Source organism: Gopherus flavomarginatus, chromosome 1 (genome assembly GCF_025201925.1).
Source record: "Gopherus flavomarginatus isolate rGopFla2 chromosome 1, rGopFla2.mat.asm, whole genome shotgun sequence".
NCBI classification, from domain to species: domain Eukaryota; kingdom Metazoa; phylum Chordata; order Testudines; family Testudinidae; genus Gopherus; species Gopherus flavomarginatus.
In genome coordinates, this window is record NC_066617.1 from 96,785,146 (window position 1) to 96,803,653 (window position 18,508).

The 18,508-nt window shown below is 49.5% G+C and overlaps 1 protein-coding gene across 2 annotated transcripts in view; it reads right to left on the reverse strand.

The window, feature by feature from the left end:
* Window positions 1-14,547, reverse strand: part of CSDC2 (cold shock domain containing C2) — a 28,238-nt gene extending 13,691 nt beyond the window's left edge. Inside the window, exon 1 of one of the 2 annotated variants that reach the window (XM_050955258.1) lies at window positions 14,339-14,547. The gene's annotated coding sequence lies outside the window, so the exon portion shown is untranslated. Of the gene's footprint in view, window positions 1-6,869; window positions 6,996-14,338 lie in introns of those variants that run through there. The other variant, XM_050955268.1, reaches the window with a different exon arrangement.
* Between the last annotated feature and the right edge of the window lie 3,961 nt (window positions 14,548-18,508).

The window sequence follows — 18,508 nt, forward strand, 5'->3', positions numbered from 1 at the left end:
TAGACCTTTAATCATTTTTGTTGCTCTTCTCTGGACTTTCCTCCAATTTGTCCATATCTTTCCTGAAATGTGGTGCTCAGAACTGGCCACAATACTCCAGCTGAGGCCTAATCAGAGTGGAGTTGATTAGAAGAATTACTTCTTGTGCCTTGCTTACAACACTGCTGCTAATACATCCCAGAATGACATTTGCTTTTTTTGCAACTGTGTAACACCACTGACTCGTATTTAGATTGTGGTCCGCTATGACCCCCCAGATCCCTTTTCGCAGTATTCTTTTCTAGGCAGTCATTCCCCATTTTGTAGGTGTGCAACTGATTGTTCCTTCCTAAGTGAAGTACTTTGCATTTGTCCTTATTGAATTTCATCTTATTTACTCCAGACCATTTCTCGAGTTTATCCAGATCATTTTGAATGTTAATCCTGTGCAAGTGCTTTGGAGGACCAGGCTGTGTGCATGGGAAGCAGGGCAGTTGTACAGAGACTGCGAACATGATGCTGTCAGGTTCCAGAAGGAGAAGTCACTTTTGTCCAGGGGAGGGGTGAGAGAAAGATACCACGTGGCTTGGTGGGGCTCATGGGTAGGTGCGGTTTGCATGTGTTGGGGAACAAAGCTTTGAAAGGCTAGCTTAGCTCCATGCCCCCAATTTTTAATTAAACCACCATCACCTCCAGCTGAGCTCATTTAACAACCCAGGAAAGCCAGAGATTTGAAATTCAGTTCCAAACTCGTGCATAGCCTCCTGAGGAAGGAACAGAGTCCTTGGTGCACGGCTAAAGGGGGTCCCCTCCCTCCACTCTGAAAAGAGAAGGTGCAAAGGGCTTTGGGGAAGCTTTCTAGATCAGTTCCAGTTTCGGGAAGAAACAAGCTGAGTCGAGCAGACTCCCACCCTCCTCCCACAGGTTTTGTTTTCTCTGAAAGTTGCTGAGCCCAGAACACTGCCAGCATTCATCCTTGCTCTGGCCTAGACGACACCTGTATCCATACCTTAACCATTTCCCATCTGAACACTGCCATTGCCACTTGGGATCCCCCCCAAACCCTTTACTCAGCTTCCGTGGGTCCTGAATACCAAGGCCATGCTGCTCTCATTCTAGGAAGTGGGCCTGGCCTATGCTAGGAGCGCTTTCCCAATATACCAGCAAAGCCCTTTTAACGTGGGCACCGCTGTACTGGCAAAGCTGTGCTTTCACTGGTATAGCCACATTGACAAGAGAAGCTTTTGCCAGCACAGCTATGGCAAGCAGAGATCACAACTCATCATCACTCCTACCCTCTTTGGTGGCTTCCTCGCCATGTTCCTAGCCACTTCAAACCATCCTTGGGGCCTTCCCCGGCTTCCTCACCATCCCCTGATCCCTTCCACATCCTTCATCCCCTTTACGGACTTCCTGTTGTGATGAACTGGCTAGTGCCGATGCCTAACGCTGCCTTCTGATAGGTGAAACCAGAATCGATAAGTATTAATGCCATTGTTCTGGTGAGACCTCATCTGGAATAGCATGTACAGTTCTGGTCACCCACATTCAGGAAAGATGAATTCAAGCTGGAACAGGTGCAGAGAAGAGTTACCAGGATGGTCAGGGGAATGGAGGGCCTAGCTGATGACAGAAGAATGGAAGAGCTTGGCTTGCTGCATCTAGCAAGAAGGCTGAGAGTGAATATGCTTGATCTCTATCAATACACTGCTAGAGGGAAGGGGTAAATACCAGGGAGAGTGGAGAGCTATTTAAGCTAAAGGACACTGATGGCACAAGAACAAATGGATATAAACCTGCCACGAACAAAATTCAGGCTAGAGATTAGAAGGCTTCTACCAGCCGAGGGGCAAGGTTCTGGACGAGGCTCCCACTAGGAACTGTGGGGGCAAACCACTTAATTAGCTTTAAGAAAGTGCTGGACAAATTTCTTAGTGCAGTTATAAGATGGGGCTGATTGTGATGGGAGGGGAGAGGGCTCGGCTGCCCTGCGGGCTCACTTTCAGTTGGTTCCTTATGTTCCTAAAGCTCATGCATCAGGGTGTCAGCGGATCACCTGTCAGGTTCAGGTTGGGATCCCCCACCCGCCCTCCCCACACACACTCCCACAATGAATTCTGAGGGTTTTATTTTAATCTCCTTCCTCTAAAGCATCAAGGATGGCCACCACTGGAGACGAGACACTGGATGGGTAGGGCTAGGCTCTGAGGTGGTACCGAGCATATTTCTCTTTCCCCCCCACCCTCTCTCTCTCTCACCCACTCCCTCCCTCCCTCTCTCCTGGTGGTTCTGGCTCACATGCTCAGGGCCTAAATGATCATCTGTGGAACTGGGAAGGAATTTCCCCCAGGTCAGATTGGCAGGGATCCAGGGCCTTGGGGGTAGGGGTTTCACCTTTCTCTGTAGTGGTGTGGGTGCAGGTCACTTGCCAGGATTATCTGCATATACCTCACAATCATTTCCCTGCTCTTGTGGAGACCTCAGCCACTGGTGCATCTCGGTCTCTCCTAATCTCTGCCTATGGCACATAAGAGTCTACTCTCAGACTAAGTCCAGAAGGGACCAGCATGATCATCTAGTCTGACCTCCTGCACATAAACAGGCCATAGCACCTCACCCACCCACTCCTGTAAAAGATTGTCCATAACCTCTGGCTGAGTCACTGAAGTCCTAAAATCACGGTTTAATAGGGTGACCAGATGTCCCATTTTTAAAGGGACAGTCCCGTATTTGGGGGACTTTTTCTTATAGAGATACCTATTATCCCCCACCCCTGTCCCATTTTATTGCTATCTGGTCACCCTATAGTTTAAAGACTTCAAGTTACAGAGACTCCACCATTTACTCTAGTTTAAACCTGCAAGTGACTTGTGCCCCATGCTGCAGAGGGAGGTGAACCGCCACCCCCAAAGGGTCTCTGCCAGTCTCCTGTGGGATTGGTAATACATTGGTCTAATTTCAGTGGTAGATGTGGGGGTGGGGGTGTGTTGCTGGTGGCCTGTGATATATAACAAAGCATCTATTGAGACCTTGAGGGTCCCTTCTGGCCTTAAACTCCGAGTATGATGATGCATCATAGGCCTCATACTGCTAATTATCTGTGGAGAGTCTCGTTAACTTCAACACAGGGGGCTGTGCTTTTGGAGTAGTATGATCAGCCTTCGTCACCCATCATCCCCAGGGGAAGGTCTGAACAGTCATAGTGTGCAGCAGAGACACAACAAAGTTCCAAATGGCCACAAATTTGCTATACTGTCTTCTCCCAGCCCCATCCACCTTTCCTGCCTCCTACCATTCTCCTCTCACTGGAGCCAGACTGGCTCACATCATAGCATGGGAAGGCGGGGGAATGGGACTTTTTGACTGTTTGTAGAATGTCATCTAGTTCCACTGAAATGAAACGTCAGGATTAGGTAACTTCTTGCACCATCACTCCAATGATTGCACCAGAGCCCTCTGGCTCCTACATTCAGTAGAGGGGACTATTTCCACTTCCTTCTCCCCTAGGGGAAGCAGTAGTTGCTACAAAATGGTACCATACATCCTCCTCTGGCCTGCTCCATTCTAAGAGCTACAGCCTACAGGACACACACAGATTTAGCCAGACAGCCTGATTAAGAGAGCAGCACTACAGAGGTGCATCTAGGGCCCCAGTTTCTGGAGTCATGTGATTACATCAGCAGGGCAGCTTGTTTTAATGAGAGTTTCCAGCCCTTATGGTTAGTTATGCTTGGGTCACATTTAGCAATCTAGAGCCATCTGCTGCAGTCTGCAGCCAGCCTGGAACAGTGGCTCTGAGAGGTGTGAACTGCCCCCAGCTTGTTAGCAGCGTTCTTCCAAAGTCAGATAAAGTCACCCCAATAAGGGATTATAGGTATGACAGGAAAGAGTGTAAGGGGCCCTGCCTTTTCACCCAAGCAGGTAGATCCTGGTTGCTGAGTTAAGTACTAGGGGGATCCCAGTCTGCCACCCCTGCTTCTCCAGAGGGCCAAGAAGACAGAATTCCTGCTGTCCTCTGGAGGGTAGGGAAGAAGAGGTCCCATATTGCTGCCCCTGTGTCTCTCCAGACTACCCGCTGTATCGGCGGGTTAAAATCAATTGCTCGGGGATCAATATATCGCGTCTAATCTAGACGCGATATATCGATCCCCGAGCACGCTTATATCGATTCTGGAACTCCATCAACCCCAACGGAGTTCCGGAATCGACACGGAGAGCCGCGAACATCGATCCCACGCGGTGTGGACGGGTGAGTAATCCGATCTTAGATATTCGACTTCAGCTACGTTATTCACGTAGCTGAAGTTGCGTATCTAAGATCGATTTCCACCCCGTAGTGTGGACCAGCCCTAGGAAGGGAGTGGGGGTCCTCCTGCTATCACCAATCCAAGTTGGGGTGGAGCCACAGGGGCAGACATATGAGAGGCCCCAGGGCCTGGGGCTATCAGGGCACAATACCTTACTCCAGCCCTCTTTGGGCCCAAGACAGAACCCTCTAGCTGAGCCCCCTTTTCTTTTAATCAAAAAAAAGATTTGATCAACCATCTGTGACCAGCCCTGCTTGGGGTAAAACCGCAGCACACTTGCAGAGCTGGGGGGTGGGGGGAGAGAGAGAGTCCTAGTAGGGAAAACAAATTAGTCAAAATGCATTGAGAATGCTGGGTGCAGGAAGAGCAGGGCCTGGGGCTAGAACAGCAGGAAGGGACATAGTAAGCTGCACTGCAGAGTTTTCTGCTTCCAAGTCTCTCATGCTAATTTTCTTGCATCACTTCATTCCTATTCTGGTGCCTAGACACCACAATGATCTGCACCTTCCAGATGTCTAGACGAAGGTATATTGGCAGATGCAAGGACAGGGTCAGGTCTGCAGTAGCAGGGGATACTGCAGATCACAAGTGAAATGTATTGGCAGAGCTGTGCAAGGAAGGTTGCCCAGCACCTGTATTGTGCCTGCTTGAGACCAGTGCTTTCAATCCAGTTAAGGACAGTGATTAACCCAGATTTTACCTCCAGATGTGCCATGTTTGCCTTCTCTGAAAGCATGTGACCAGCCTCCAGGAAGAAGCAAGCACGTCACCGTAGGTCTTTGCTAGGATACAGCTGGCATTTTGGGTGCTGTATCTTTGGGGAACATAGGGTCATATGTCACTAGATCTAGTGACAGATCCATTCCCTGCCTCTCATGTAGTGAATGGGAAGAGGGGTGGGGAAGTTCTCAGGAGACAACGCAGCAGCAGCAGCTTTTGGGTATGAATTGAATGCTGTCCAGCCCTAGAGCATGGCAATGTTGCCAACACCTGATTTATCAGATGACTTGCACTAGTTGGCATTTTGCATAAAGCTCCAGTTGATGGAGCCAAGGGATTACAGGAGCATCTCAGGTCTCCTTTAAAAGAAAGTTTCTAGCTCTCCTGGTTGCAGAGAAATGCACGAAAACATGACGATAGTGTCACCAAAAGGGTTAAAACTCAGATGGCAAAGAACAAGACCCCAGTATTTGTTGTTATTTGAATTTTTTAAGCCACGCTCCTGCTTTGAGCACTTGGGGTGGTAGCATTGGAATAGTATCCTGTACAGCCACAGAACAGATACATTGTGGGGAGTGGCACTGCTGGCTTCCCTACCCACAAGGACCAGGCCTTCCTCCTGATCTGGGCTAGAGGAGGAGTCTGTCTCCATGCTCGGTTTTGGCCCTGTTCATGGCAGTCTCTGGCCTCTTTGCTCAAACAGTGAAGAAGGGAGCCAGCTGTGTTGGTGGCTCTTTATAACAAGGACCCTGTCTGCTAGGAAATTAGCCAACACCCCCTCCAACCCACCACAAGTCTTTATACATCGACCACAGAACAGTCAGCAGCTTTGAGTCACTGTCAATTCAGGGGTCACTTGAACCAGCAGCTGAGAAGCGACAGGCTGGGTGTCATATCTGTCTCCTCAACCATCCAGGCCTGCAGGACACTGTGCGACCTGCTCTTTGGGCAGCGGAGGCAGAAACATTCGTGTGCTGGAAAAGGCTACGTCAGAGAGGATGTGCGCAGCGGCGAGTGGCACAGTCCCAACAAAGCACCTTCCCTAATCCCTGCAGGAAGCAAGGCAGCACAGTAATCAAGGCTGAAATAGTGTGGTCCAGGTACAGACACGTCCCATCCACCTTCTCCCGCCCCACCACACCCTCTATCCTCTGCTAGTCAGGCACGCCTCCAGCATGCAGGGACCAGAACTAACTGGAGGCAGGTGCAGGGACTGGGCACACCCTGCCCCTCTAAAGTCCCTCAGTGCAAGAAGCAGCCCCATGGGGGATGTCAGACTAAATGAAGGACCATTGAATGCCCCAAGATCTCCCACAATGGGAGATCACTCAGATCAGTCTGAAATAAACTAACAGCTCCTGCTCTTCTTCTGGCATCTGAACTCTAACAGTGTCCGAGGGCTCCCTCTGCCCCCACACTCTGATCCTGCCCTCAGACTCGGGAAGAGGCGGGGAGGACAGATCAGAAGAGCAAGCTGGATTTCCCCTGGGACGTACAGTGATCTCCAAGAAGTGGCATGTCTCTCATTGCTGGATAATGGCACTTCATTACTTTGTACCACAGACCAACTTAGGCAGCCTGCCTCAGAACTGTCCCCGAGCTCTCATTTGGACTGTCAGTGCCCTCCAGTGACCCACTCCCATTGAGGGCTTGCCTTTTCCCTGCCAAGAGTCTCACAGGGGTGCCATCAAATTGTCTATCAGACACTTATACTTGGAGACTCCATCCCTAAGGGAGTCTGCAAACAAGCCTCACTGGATGATCCTCTTTGTCCCTAGACTAAACCAAAGCCAACACCTGCCTTTCTCTTCCCCCCGCCTCCTCCTGGCTTCCAGATCAGTCCCCACAGCAGTGATTTCTCACCTTCTCTGCCTCTGTCAGGCTCTTGCTGGATCCAAGGGTCAATCCCCCAGGCTTGTTTGTGCCCCAGCAACAGCGTTGCCTCTCTCCTGTCTGCTCCACTGGCCTTGGACAGCCCCTCCACCCTTCCTATGTGTGCTCCCCTCCCCCCTCCCACGCAGCACTGGCAGAGGGACAGCTTCCTATCTCTGAGAAACACCACCCAGCGTGCTGCAAAACAACACAGAAGGCTGAAGGAGGGGAATCTGTGCCAACCCCCCAAGCTGCACCGCTGCGTGACACAGCCAGGGATTGCTGCCACCTAATACGCAGAGAGGTGGGGGCTGGGGACTCAAGAGACAGGCTTCAAAATGGACTGGACCACGGTAGAAGCCTGCTCACCTCTGCCCCAGTGTTTTACAAAGGATGGGAAGCCAGGGCTCTGGTCACTAGCGGTCATTATAGATCCCAGGGCACTTCTCAAAATTAGGGTTGTTCACAATAAGATCCTGGCCAGACTCCAAATCAGATAATATTCTGTTGGCCTAACCTCATCTCCTGTGGGTTCTAATTGTCACTCCCCCGCCTAAGACATTGTTGGATTGTCACTGGCAATCACACTCCTCAAACCACACAACCCCCACCCCGATAGAATGACAAAGCTTAACATGTATATAAAACAATCTCTGTACATTCCGCCTGCTCGGCATTTGGGATTATTGTAGCATCATTTCCCTTTGCTCAGATATTGTCATTTTAAACTAAAGAGATTATCTTCCCCACTGCCCAAGTCTCTCCCTCGGGGTCCCACCTTCTCCGCCTTCCCCCAGCCAATCTTGGAGGGCAGTCAGTCACCCAACACAACGCCTGTAACGTCACAACCACTTCTGTGGCCGTAAGAAAGGAACATCACAAGCAAGCTCTGGCAGAAGGAGAAGCCAAGTGTTGGGGAGGAAAAAAAATCTCATTCCAAAAGGCACAAATATCTGCATTAGCCATGAAGGAAACACAGGAAGTTGCTGGCAGAGCCAATGCTGTTTTCCATTAGCATCTCCCACCTGTTCCTTGACGCCTCGTCATGCAACCACACATCAATCTCTGTGTTGTCACTTCTTTGGGATTCTTCAGTTGTTTCAGAAGGCCGTGGGGCAGACCCATGACAACAAGACCTCCCCCAAACAAGCTTCTTGTCCCTGGCCTAACTGGATGGGCTGAAGGGACATTTTGTAAGAATATGGAAGAGCCACTGGAGGCAGAGATTGAGGCCGTCACAGAAAGAGCACACAGGCAGCTGATGGGATATAAAGTAGCGCTCAGCATTCCCATGGCACTCTACAGCTGCTACTCCTGGAGGAATTCTGTACCAAGATATTAAAAATTCTGTGCAGAGCATTTTAAAATTTGGCAAAGTTCTGCATATTTTATTTGTCAAAACAATATAATCATGACAGTTTCAATTATTTTGGTAATTTATTTCTAAATGCCTGTCAGCAAGTACATCTGTCACAATACAGACAACACAAGAGATTCAGGAAATGTTTTTTTGACAAGTAGATTCCCTGCTAGGCTTATTCATACAGAACTCTGGGTAATAATTCATTTAAACTCCGGTACAGAACCATATTTCCTGCATCCCTCAGAAGCGGTGTAAAGGCTTGGGGAAGTCAGGGATAATGGAGGAGCTGAGGGAGAGGCAAGTAATTGCTGGGAAGGAACCTGGGTGTGAATTTACAGGGTTGTTGGATATGGGTGGGAGAAGTAAGGAACAGTTTTTTGGGGGGCGGGGAGGGCTTGTTAGGGAGCCTCCACTGTGCAGATGCTGACTGACCCCAGCCTCTCCCATTAAGTCAGGCACATCTGAATCTGGGCAGCAGGTGACCAGCCTGCTCAGGGAGACTAGCCCACACCCAAGGCCTCGCTCCTCCTACCAGAGGCCCTGCCAGAACCCAGAGCCCCTCCACCCTAGTGGCTGTCACCCCCCCACCCCCTGAGTGCCAGGCAGCATGTGACCCTCCCTTCCAGGGGCAGTTCTAGCTTTTTTGCCGCCCCAAGCACAGCAGGCAGACAGCCTTCGCCGGCCTGCCTGTGGGAGGTCTCCAGTCCTGTGGCTTTGGCGTACCTGACACCGAATTGCCGCTGAATCCATGGGACTGGAGGCCTTCTGCAGGCAAACCGCCAAAGGCTGCCTAACTGCTGCCCTCGCAGGGACCGGCAGGGCACCCCCCATGGCTTGCCGCCCCAGGCATGCATGTGGAGCACTGGTGCGTGGAGCACTGGTGCCTGGAGCCGCTGCTGCCCCCTCCCAGCCCTAGAGCGCCCCAGCCCCATGTGTCCCTGCACCCCCACTCCCATTCAGCCCCCACCCCAGTCTGTCATCCCCTCCACTCCTCAGTGCTCAAACATAGGTGCTGAAGGAAACTTCTTCAAGCCAGGGGGTCCATCATATACAGGGTTTACAGTTTGATTCAATGGCTCTCAGCTCCTCACCCCCCAGTAGAAATTGTTCCAGCACCAATGCCCCCACTAGCCCTTCTGAACCCCAGTCTGTGACTCCCCAGCAGCCCCATGCGCCCCACACTGTCTGTTGTGTGTCATCCCCCCCATATCTCGTGCCTCCTGACCTGGCCCCACGAGCAGGGCACTGAGAGAAAGGCAACCTCTTTCCCCTATCCACAGCTGGGACTGGCCTGGGAGTGACTGCTCTCTGTTCTGGTGCCACAGCAGCCCGTGGTGGGTGAAAGGCCTAACTGCAGCACCTCTCCAGCAGAATGTATTTTCTGTGGGGAAAAAAAAACATTCTGCACAGCACATGAATTCTGCGCACACACAGAATTCCCCCAGGCATAATCTGCCAATAGAGATGACACATAACTCTTGATGATGGGAGGGAGCACAATTTCAAGGGGGGGGCATGTGATCACCCCACCCATTGCCTCTGGGCTAAGGAGCAGCAGCAGAGTCAGGAGCACCAGGGCAGCAGCGAGCAAGCTCCTCAGGGAGCATCTCATTGGAGCCTGCCTCCACAGGCAGGTCCGGGCTCCTTCAGGGGAGAGGCAAAAATGCATCTGGGTGCAGCTCAGAGCTGTGCTGCCTGCCCTACCTGGGGAGTGCCCGGCCATGCAGAGGCAGTCTGGCAGGGAGGAATGCCAGGCAGTCAGCCAGTGTCCTGGCTCCCACAGCCTGCACAGCTCCCAGCAACTTCCAATCCACCAGCTCCTGAGATTGGCCCTGGTGTCTTGCTAGTCAAATAGCAACACTGACAGGACTCAAAGGGCATCACCTAGTCCAGCCTTCCCACCACGAAAGATTGCATCTCAGGGTCTCCTTTTGAGGAATGTGGGCATTTGGCAGGGCTGAGGTGGGAATGCCAGGTATGATTACGATACACCTCATCTGCAATTACATATGGTGTTCCCCATACATCCCCAAATCCACAGGGCAGCATCCAGCTTCACACGGCAGTGCCGTGAAGCTAATGCCCACTGGCCCATTCAAGTGCCCTGAGTGTATTTCAGGCACTACTGATGCCAAGACACCTCATGACAGCAGTCCTAGTATTTGTCTTGTGGGCATCACAAGCAGGGAAGGGACCCTCCTTTCCACATCCATCTCTGCTGCAAGGGAGCAATCCACACTCTCTGTTTCAGAGAGATAGGAGAGCCATCCCCTATTCCAGAGACCTGTTAAGGGTCCCAAGATATGGGATAGTCTGCTCAAAGTCAAGCAGGGTGGAAACCTTAGCACAATGGGTCACTATGGGATAGTCATACTGACTGCAACCTAATCTGAAGCCTCACCACAAACAAAGGAATGGAGGAAATTAAAGCCATGGCAAAGATGGACTAGAGCAGTGGTTCTCAACCAGGGGTCTGGGGTCCCCTGGGGTGGCCATGAGCAGATTTCAGGGGGGTCCACCAAGCAGGGCCAATGTTTTAGACTCTCTAGGGCCCAGGGCAGAAAGCCAAAGCCCACTGCATGGGGCTGAAGTTCGGGGCCATGAGCCCCACCACCTGAGGCTGAAGCCAAACGTAGCTTTGTGGGGGCCCCTGTGGCATGGGGCCCCAGACAAATGCCCTGCTTGCTACCCCCTAATGCCAGCCCTGGCTTTTATATGCAGAAAACCAGTTGTGGCACAGGTGGACTGTGGAGTTTTTATAGCATGTTGGGAGGGGGCGGGGGTCAGAAGGAAAAAGGTTGAGAACTCCTGCACTAGAGGATTGGAAGAGCTGTGAATGTATCAGCACAAGAGTCCTTGCTCTTCCTGTCTGGCCAGAGGGAGACGCAGAGGGGCTTGGGAGCACAGAGAAAGCCTATTTCATGCCCCTCCCCAGCAGGATTCCCCTTCAGATCCCAGCAGCCCTGTTCTTGTGGTAAGAGCTGTATCAGGCAAGGTGGAGGAGGGTTGTTGAGAAAAGCACCTGGCGTTGCTCCTCTTCCACACCCCCAGCAGCTATGCTCCCCGCTGCCATGGGGCTAAGAGTGCTTCCTTCACAAGTGTTTCAACTTCTGCCGGCCTTGGCAATGGAAATCTGAACGGCAGACCTGCCCAGGGGAAGGGAATCCAGGTCACTCCCAGGGCACAGTGCTGTGTGCGCCAACGCAGCTCCACGAAATGGAAGAAGTCAAGAGGTTTTCCAGTACAGCCCCCTGCCTAGGGCTGACAGACTCATTCCCCCCAGGCATTTCCCTTTGGAGGAGAACAGAAACTCAGTGGTTTTGCTTGGACAGTAGGACTGGTGAAAGCCATCCGAGGCCAGGACCTGAGCATCTAGGCCTCACACTCTGAGCTCATTTGGCGGAGCAGGCTCAGCAGCCTGCGTTCTAATGGAAAACAAAACAAACCAACAAAACCAAACCCCTTATATTTCATTAAAAGCATTGCAATAGTCCAGAACCCTGCAGGTTTATTCTCTCCTGCAGCAGCATGAGTGACAGCTACTGTAGCTACTTCAAGAAAGAAAAGAGGAACATTTCCAAGCATCACTGACACAAAAAGAGACTGTTCTACCAAAGAATACGCAAAAACTTAGATCAATTATTCAAGACAGGCTATAGACACATCAGCTTTCATCCAGAGCTCCCTGTGCCCCATGCATCCAATTCATCGGAAGGGCCCACAATTTATCAAACAAAAAATCTCTCTCTTTTAAATATAGACACATTCATTTGGGAGCTGGCTGTGACCTCCTTTAACTAAACACCCTTTGGGTGCCTCCAAATATGAGAAGGATGCTTTTGAAAAGATAATAGCCCCCTCAGTACAGGAGCAAAGAAAATCACTCAGATGTCATTCAGCCAAGCTACATCTACATAGCTAGTTTGGTTAATCTGCCCCTGTGAATCAGTGCCTTCAGCCCTTAAATCATCTCTGTTGCTCTTCTTCATATTTCCTCCAATTTGTCAAGATCTTTCAGGTAAGGAGGTGCCCAGAAGGCAACAATATTTCAGGAGTGGTTGCACCAAAGACATCTAATAAATGGGACTGCTACATTCCTGCTCTGTAATTGGATGCCTCTGCACATCCAACCCCAAGTTGCATCAGCTTTTCCAGTGAGTATAGCCCATCACAAATTCACATCTAATGTGCTGTCCACTCTCACACCTTGGTCTGTTTGAGCATTCCTGCTTCCCTAGCTCCTCCCTTCCAGAGACTAGCTGCTTTCAGATTATTTTTCCTCTGGAATCTCATTTAGTTATTTCCTGCCCATCTCTCTCACTTATCTAGGTCGCTAGTGTTTGCAACTCCTCCCAGTTTAGAACCATTGCGAGTTTCCTTGTGCTATTTACCACCTCTTCCAGATCATGAATAATGATACGTTTTAAGAAGGGGCTGATCCCTGCAACATTTCACTGAAAATCCCCCCGCCCACTACTGCATCAAAGGGAGCATGCTGCCAAACTGGAGACCACCATGTATATTTCCTTCACCCTAGAAAGCATTCTTGGCACACCCCGGACTCCAGCAAGAAGATAGCGGTAGTATGGGCTGAGAAAAGTGAAAGAAGCATTCTGGTCTGTAGCCACACATGAAGCTGGTCTAACACCCCCAAAACTCAAATTGTCTAGACAGACAGATCTTTCTTGATATAGGTCTACACACACATAAAATTAGTTTGTCCTCAGAGTTCAGTAACAAAATTACATTTTAATTCCCCCCCCCACCTTATATACACACCCACTTAAGGTCACTGATCCGAAAGCTGGAATGGGTTGCTCCCATGGGTGATTATTCTAATGGATCCTCATCTGGGAAAAGCAGTGATCAAATAAATAGGTTACTATAAACAGGTCTGCTGCACTGATTTACAGATTGCCCTTATTCTTTCTTCCTTTCTCCCTCCTTGTCAGATCAGAGCTCTGGTGTCTGGCAGGTTTTTATAAATGCTGTCTCTATCCAATGCTAATGAAAGCCTCCTATCCCTGCCTGGGCTGGTTACAGCGTCCTGCAAGCAAGAGTGAAATCACATCACAAGCAATGCACTTTCACTTACATGTCCTAGATGTTAAATGCTCCTTTAGGGAGATGAATCACAATAAGATAAATAAATCAACCATTTACTGGATTACATCTTTACAGCTCCCGTCCCTTGAGCTGATCACACGTACCCCTCTGAGGAACAGCCACGTCTACAACAGAACAGCCTGATTAGTGCTCAAATAGAAATGTCACCTTTATAGCTAGATTATAAAAGCCTCAGTCAGTGCTAGGCTACTGGATTTGGGGGCTGGTGATGGGAGAGAGAACAAACAAGCTACCGGTGCCAAAGGGGTGGGGGTTGGAAAGAGAAGCCATCATGGAGTCTTGATTAGCCCTTTTAAAAATGTATAATAATAATAATAATAATAATAATAATAATAATAATAAAAAGATACCCAGCTTGTTTTTAATGGGAAAAGTGGCTGTTTTAATACCTCAAGCTAATGTCTCTATACACCCTCTTCCTTCCTCCTTTGGAGGTTTGACTTGCTGTTTTCAGGAAACAATTTTAGTCAGTCAAAAAAACAAAACGATCCCTCTTTAAAACATCATTAAGGAGCAGTTTTAACAAATCGCACCCCTCCTCTGAAAATGACAGAGTAGATACCAGACATAGCCCAGCTGATCCCAGTTTTCGATGGCAAAATTACAGCTATTCACCCACAGCAAAAAAAAAAAAAAAAAAAAAAAAAAAAAGAGAAGTGACACACACAATTCTACTCCTGATGCCACAGGATTTTTTTTTTTAAAGGTACGGGAGGGGGAGAAGAGAGAGAGAGAGAGAAATAGGAGGGGAAAGTTAATTCACATTTAATTTTACACCTTCTCCTCAATCTCAGCACAACTGTTTAATCTCCGAGGATGAGTCACTGCACACCTACATCTCTCTGGGCAGTATTCCAGAGGATACCAAACGCATTTTGCCTCCCCTCCCCTCCTAGTCAATTACATCCCCTCCTGCAACTGTAATTTACAAAGCTTCAGTGCCTAGAGTGGATGAAGGCTCCGCTATTACCTTGCGGGGAGCAGCGGTCCTTTCACGCTCAGCCTCACTCCGAGGTTTTTCTTCTCTCCCCTCCCTCCTGTCGTCAGGCTGCTGAAGGCTCCTGATGAATTGAAAATATTTGGCGTGTGTGATGTTGCACCCTGAGCCTCGCACGTTATACACTCCTTCCTCCTGACGTCAGGATCCTGAGAGAGGGGGAGGCGGGAGGGATTTAGGATGATAACTGCTACTCTGGATTTAAAGAGACACGTATTTTTTGCTCTCGGGGGTGGGGTTTGGAGCACATCTCTCAAGAGTTCAGGCATGACTCGTGCTGAGGGTGTGAGAAAGAGAGATGACACATGACATCAGACGGGGAGCCTTGAAAACTGCCGGGAAAGAGGCTGATTATGAGGAATAGAAAATGACCCAAGAATAGCAGAGGATGGAAGCTAGGATTCAAGGAGGGGGCAGGCATTTATTTCATTGCCTCTGGTAGGTGTAGCTAGACTTGCTCTAAGCTGCTTCCAGTCATTCCCAGTCATAATCAGCTCTTAAAAATCTTTGGAGATTTGTAAGAGCAGGTTAGACAAACACCTGCCAGGAATGGTCTAGATAATAGTCCTGCCATGAGTGCAGGGGACTGGAGTAGAAGACCTCTGGAGGTCCCTTCCAGTCCTAGGATTCTATTATTCCTTTTGGATAGGTCCCCAGAGAGTAGTGAAGGGTAACTTCTCTTCCCCAAGGCCTTTAGTCCTATCCATCCTATCATGCTGCCTCCTCAATACCTGCCCCCCAGGGCAGACTGTGAAATGCTATAAGCTCTGCTGCTCTCAGTAGGCAGATTACACTCTGCTTGATGCCATCTTTTCAACATTCATGGGTAAGGATAAGATTTTGTCATGGTTATTTTTTGGAAAAGTCACAGACAGGTCATGAGCAATAAAAAAATAATAATCATGCAAGCCATGGCCTGGCTGTGACTTTTGCTGCTGCAGCTCCATGGTTTCCCCACAACTGTGGTGACTCGGAGCTATGGGGTTCCCCTTCCACCCATGGCAGCTGGGAGCTGCAGGGTGACCATATTTCCCACAGAGAAAATGGGACATCCCAGCCCCTGGCTCAAGGTCCTCCCCCCTCCCCCAGCCCCTGTGCTGAAACCTTGAGGAGGGCCCCCTGAGGAGGCTGTCAACCTTCAACCTTCACTGAAACCCTGCAGGGGCCCTGCTGACTGCCAGTTCCAGTCCTGCAGCCCCTTGGGGCTGAAGCAGAAAATGTCTCGGAGGTCTCTAGAAGTCAGGGATTCCATGACCTCCATGACATAAACGTATCCTCAATCATGGGTGCTGTGATTCCCTCCGATGCAGCACATGAGTGAAGTGGGGACCCGGATGAAGAGCAGCTGACTAAACCAGGCAAGACATAAATAATGCTGTTCAAAACCGAGTAAGCAGTTTGAGGAACTAACTGAAAGGAAGACTTCCTTTTTCTCTGACACTGGCTGCTGTGGTCAGGCATACACAGCCTCAGGGGCCTGCTTGCCCCAGGATGCCTGGGTAGATGTAGTAACCAGAAATCTCTGTTCACTTTCAGCTGGCCAACTACCAATACTCATTGCTAACCCTCTAGCCACAGAGATCTGAGACTCTGTCACTGCCAGGCTGAACTATTGCAACTCGCTCCACCTGAGGCTGACAATCCCTGGAGATACCCAGAAGCTGCATGGTCCACTATGCCTTCTAAGCAGAGCTACGTGACATCTGTTCATCACACCAGAGGCTTGGCACTCTCTGTTGGCTACCATTTGCATTTCAGGTGCATTTCAAGGTCCCCCTCTTCAAAGACCTGGCTGAGTGAGCCCCCAGTTGCTGTAGAGGCCATACCTTTGCCAATCTTGCTATGCCCAAGAGAGCCACTTCAGTGGGCAGAGCCTAGATTTCTACTTGTGAAAGCTCAGCTTATAAGGCATCCTCAGGAAATCGGAGTGAGCCCAAATCTTATTGTCCTCAAGTTTATGTGGCTGGGTAGGAGGTGTCTGTGCCTGCTGCTGCTTTGGCAGGAGCTGAGGATGCAAAGCAGCACTAAAGAAAGGAGAGCTGTGGGCTCTCACCTGCCTCCTCGTTCTGCTGCGGCTGCAGAGCTGAATGCGGAGGCACTGGGACTGTGGTCCAAAATGTTTTTAAGCTATTATTTATATACTATTAAACGGCTTTAAAATAAAACCATCCCTTTGGGCACTTTTTTAAATGCTAGATTTGTGACTTTTGCCTTTTTCCCCTGTGTTCAGACTATGGCTTTCCATACAACTGACCATACCAACCCGTAGCCCTACTCAGTGTGCTGCGAGAGACACTGGGCTGAATTTATCCCTATGCAGGTGCTGAGCTCAGCGCAGGGACAAAGAGGACAGAGAAGGCATCTAGGTCAGGGTATTCCATGGGGTCAGATTCCCATCTCAGATCACAAAAGCCCGAGTAGCTCTCCTAGCTTGGGATCCAGCTGCAATGGCCGCTGTGGGCCACCATGGCAGTTGGGAACAACCAGGGCATAGGAATGCCCACTCTCAGCCTGACACGCTTTCTGCATTGGTTGCTCTTGTGGGATTGGAGAGTAAAGCTGTGCCTGCTGGGGACCAGGGCCGGCTTTAGGCCTATTCCACCAATTCCCTTGAATCGGGCCCCGCGCCTAAGAGGGCCCCGTGCCTAGTGCGAATCCCTTCCCTGGCTAGAGGTACCTTTTAAATTTTTACTCACCTGGCGGCACTTTGAGTCTTCAGCACTTTGGCAGGTCCTTCGCTTGCTCTGGATCTTCGGTGGCAGATCCTTCAGTGCCACCAAAGACCTGGAGCGAGTGAAGGACCCACTGCCAAAGTGCCGTCGAAGACTCGGAGCACCGCCCGGTGAGTACAAGCCCCATGTGTTTTGTTTTTTTTAACGTGTGTGTTTTTCTGGGTTTTTTTTGTTTCTTTAAGTCATACCTGCCAGGGCCCTGTCGAAACTGTTTGAATTGGGCCCTGCACTTCCTAAAGCCGGCCCTGCTGGGGACTCACCCTATGTCCAGGGGGCAGACCCAGCTGCCTTAGAGCCCCTATGAATCAGCACAGGGAAGGATTCAGTCCACTGGCTTTCAACTACAGATTTTCACCTAGAGAGTTTTCCCAAATAACCATGACGTAAAATACCCAGGACAAAATGAAGGAGCCACTAGCACCCAGTGTCCCATGAGAAATTGACTTACCCAGAGAAAGGAGGAGAGATCTACCTTCTAGAGGTGATGAAGTACATTTAAATTTGTGAGGTACTCAGATACTACAGTGATGAGTGCCACAAAAATGCTGTGACAAAGTAAATACTGTGTCTGTAGTTTTAAAAATATTTTTACTTACTTGTTATAGTGCCATAAGTGTACATGAAGCTGTATAATGAATGTTCTGTGTTGATCAGTTAACAGTCTCCTTGGTAGCTCCAAAGAGCTTGCAGGCTAATAGCAAAAGCTAAACAGTATGGTACAAGACAGGACAGACTGGGATACAAGTATCAGAACCTGAATGCTTCATGAAATAACTGGGGGCTTAGAGGTTTTGAAGGAAGAGTTCTCGGGAGCATGACACATGATGACTTGAAGGCTGTTCCAGGCATACAGAGGAGTGATAAAGGCATAAAGTCTCGAGTGTGTAAAGACAAAAAGAGATGAGAGGAGGGAAGCTTTAACTGAAATTAGGGTGTGGGTGTTGGAGGGAGACAAGGACGGAGATGGAGGCAAGGGCAGAGTGATGGAAGACTTTGGATGTGAGAAGATACTTGAACCTTTTGTGAGGGATCAAACCCAACGCCGAAAAGTCTATCTATGGGATTGCCAACATCAAGTGTTCAAAAATCATGAGTCAGAGCCCAAAATAATCATAAGGTTGGTTTTAAAATCATGAGATTGTTTACAATAACAACTGTTGGAGTCTTGATTTCCCTGCTGGTTTCTGAGCCTTTAGGTAACATTTGATGGCTTCAAGCTTTTCTCCCCAACCATGAGAGCTAGAAAAGTACCTTTAAAAAAAAAAAAGAAATTAAAGTTGAGATTCTCATGGATCTCTTGATTCCAGAAACCAGGGCTTTAAGCAACACACCAAATATTGCAGCACTCGCAATACGATAGCAAAAGTTGGCGATATTGCTGATGGATGGATGGATGGATGCATGTGCATAC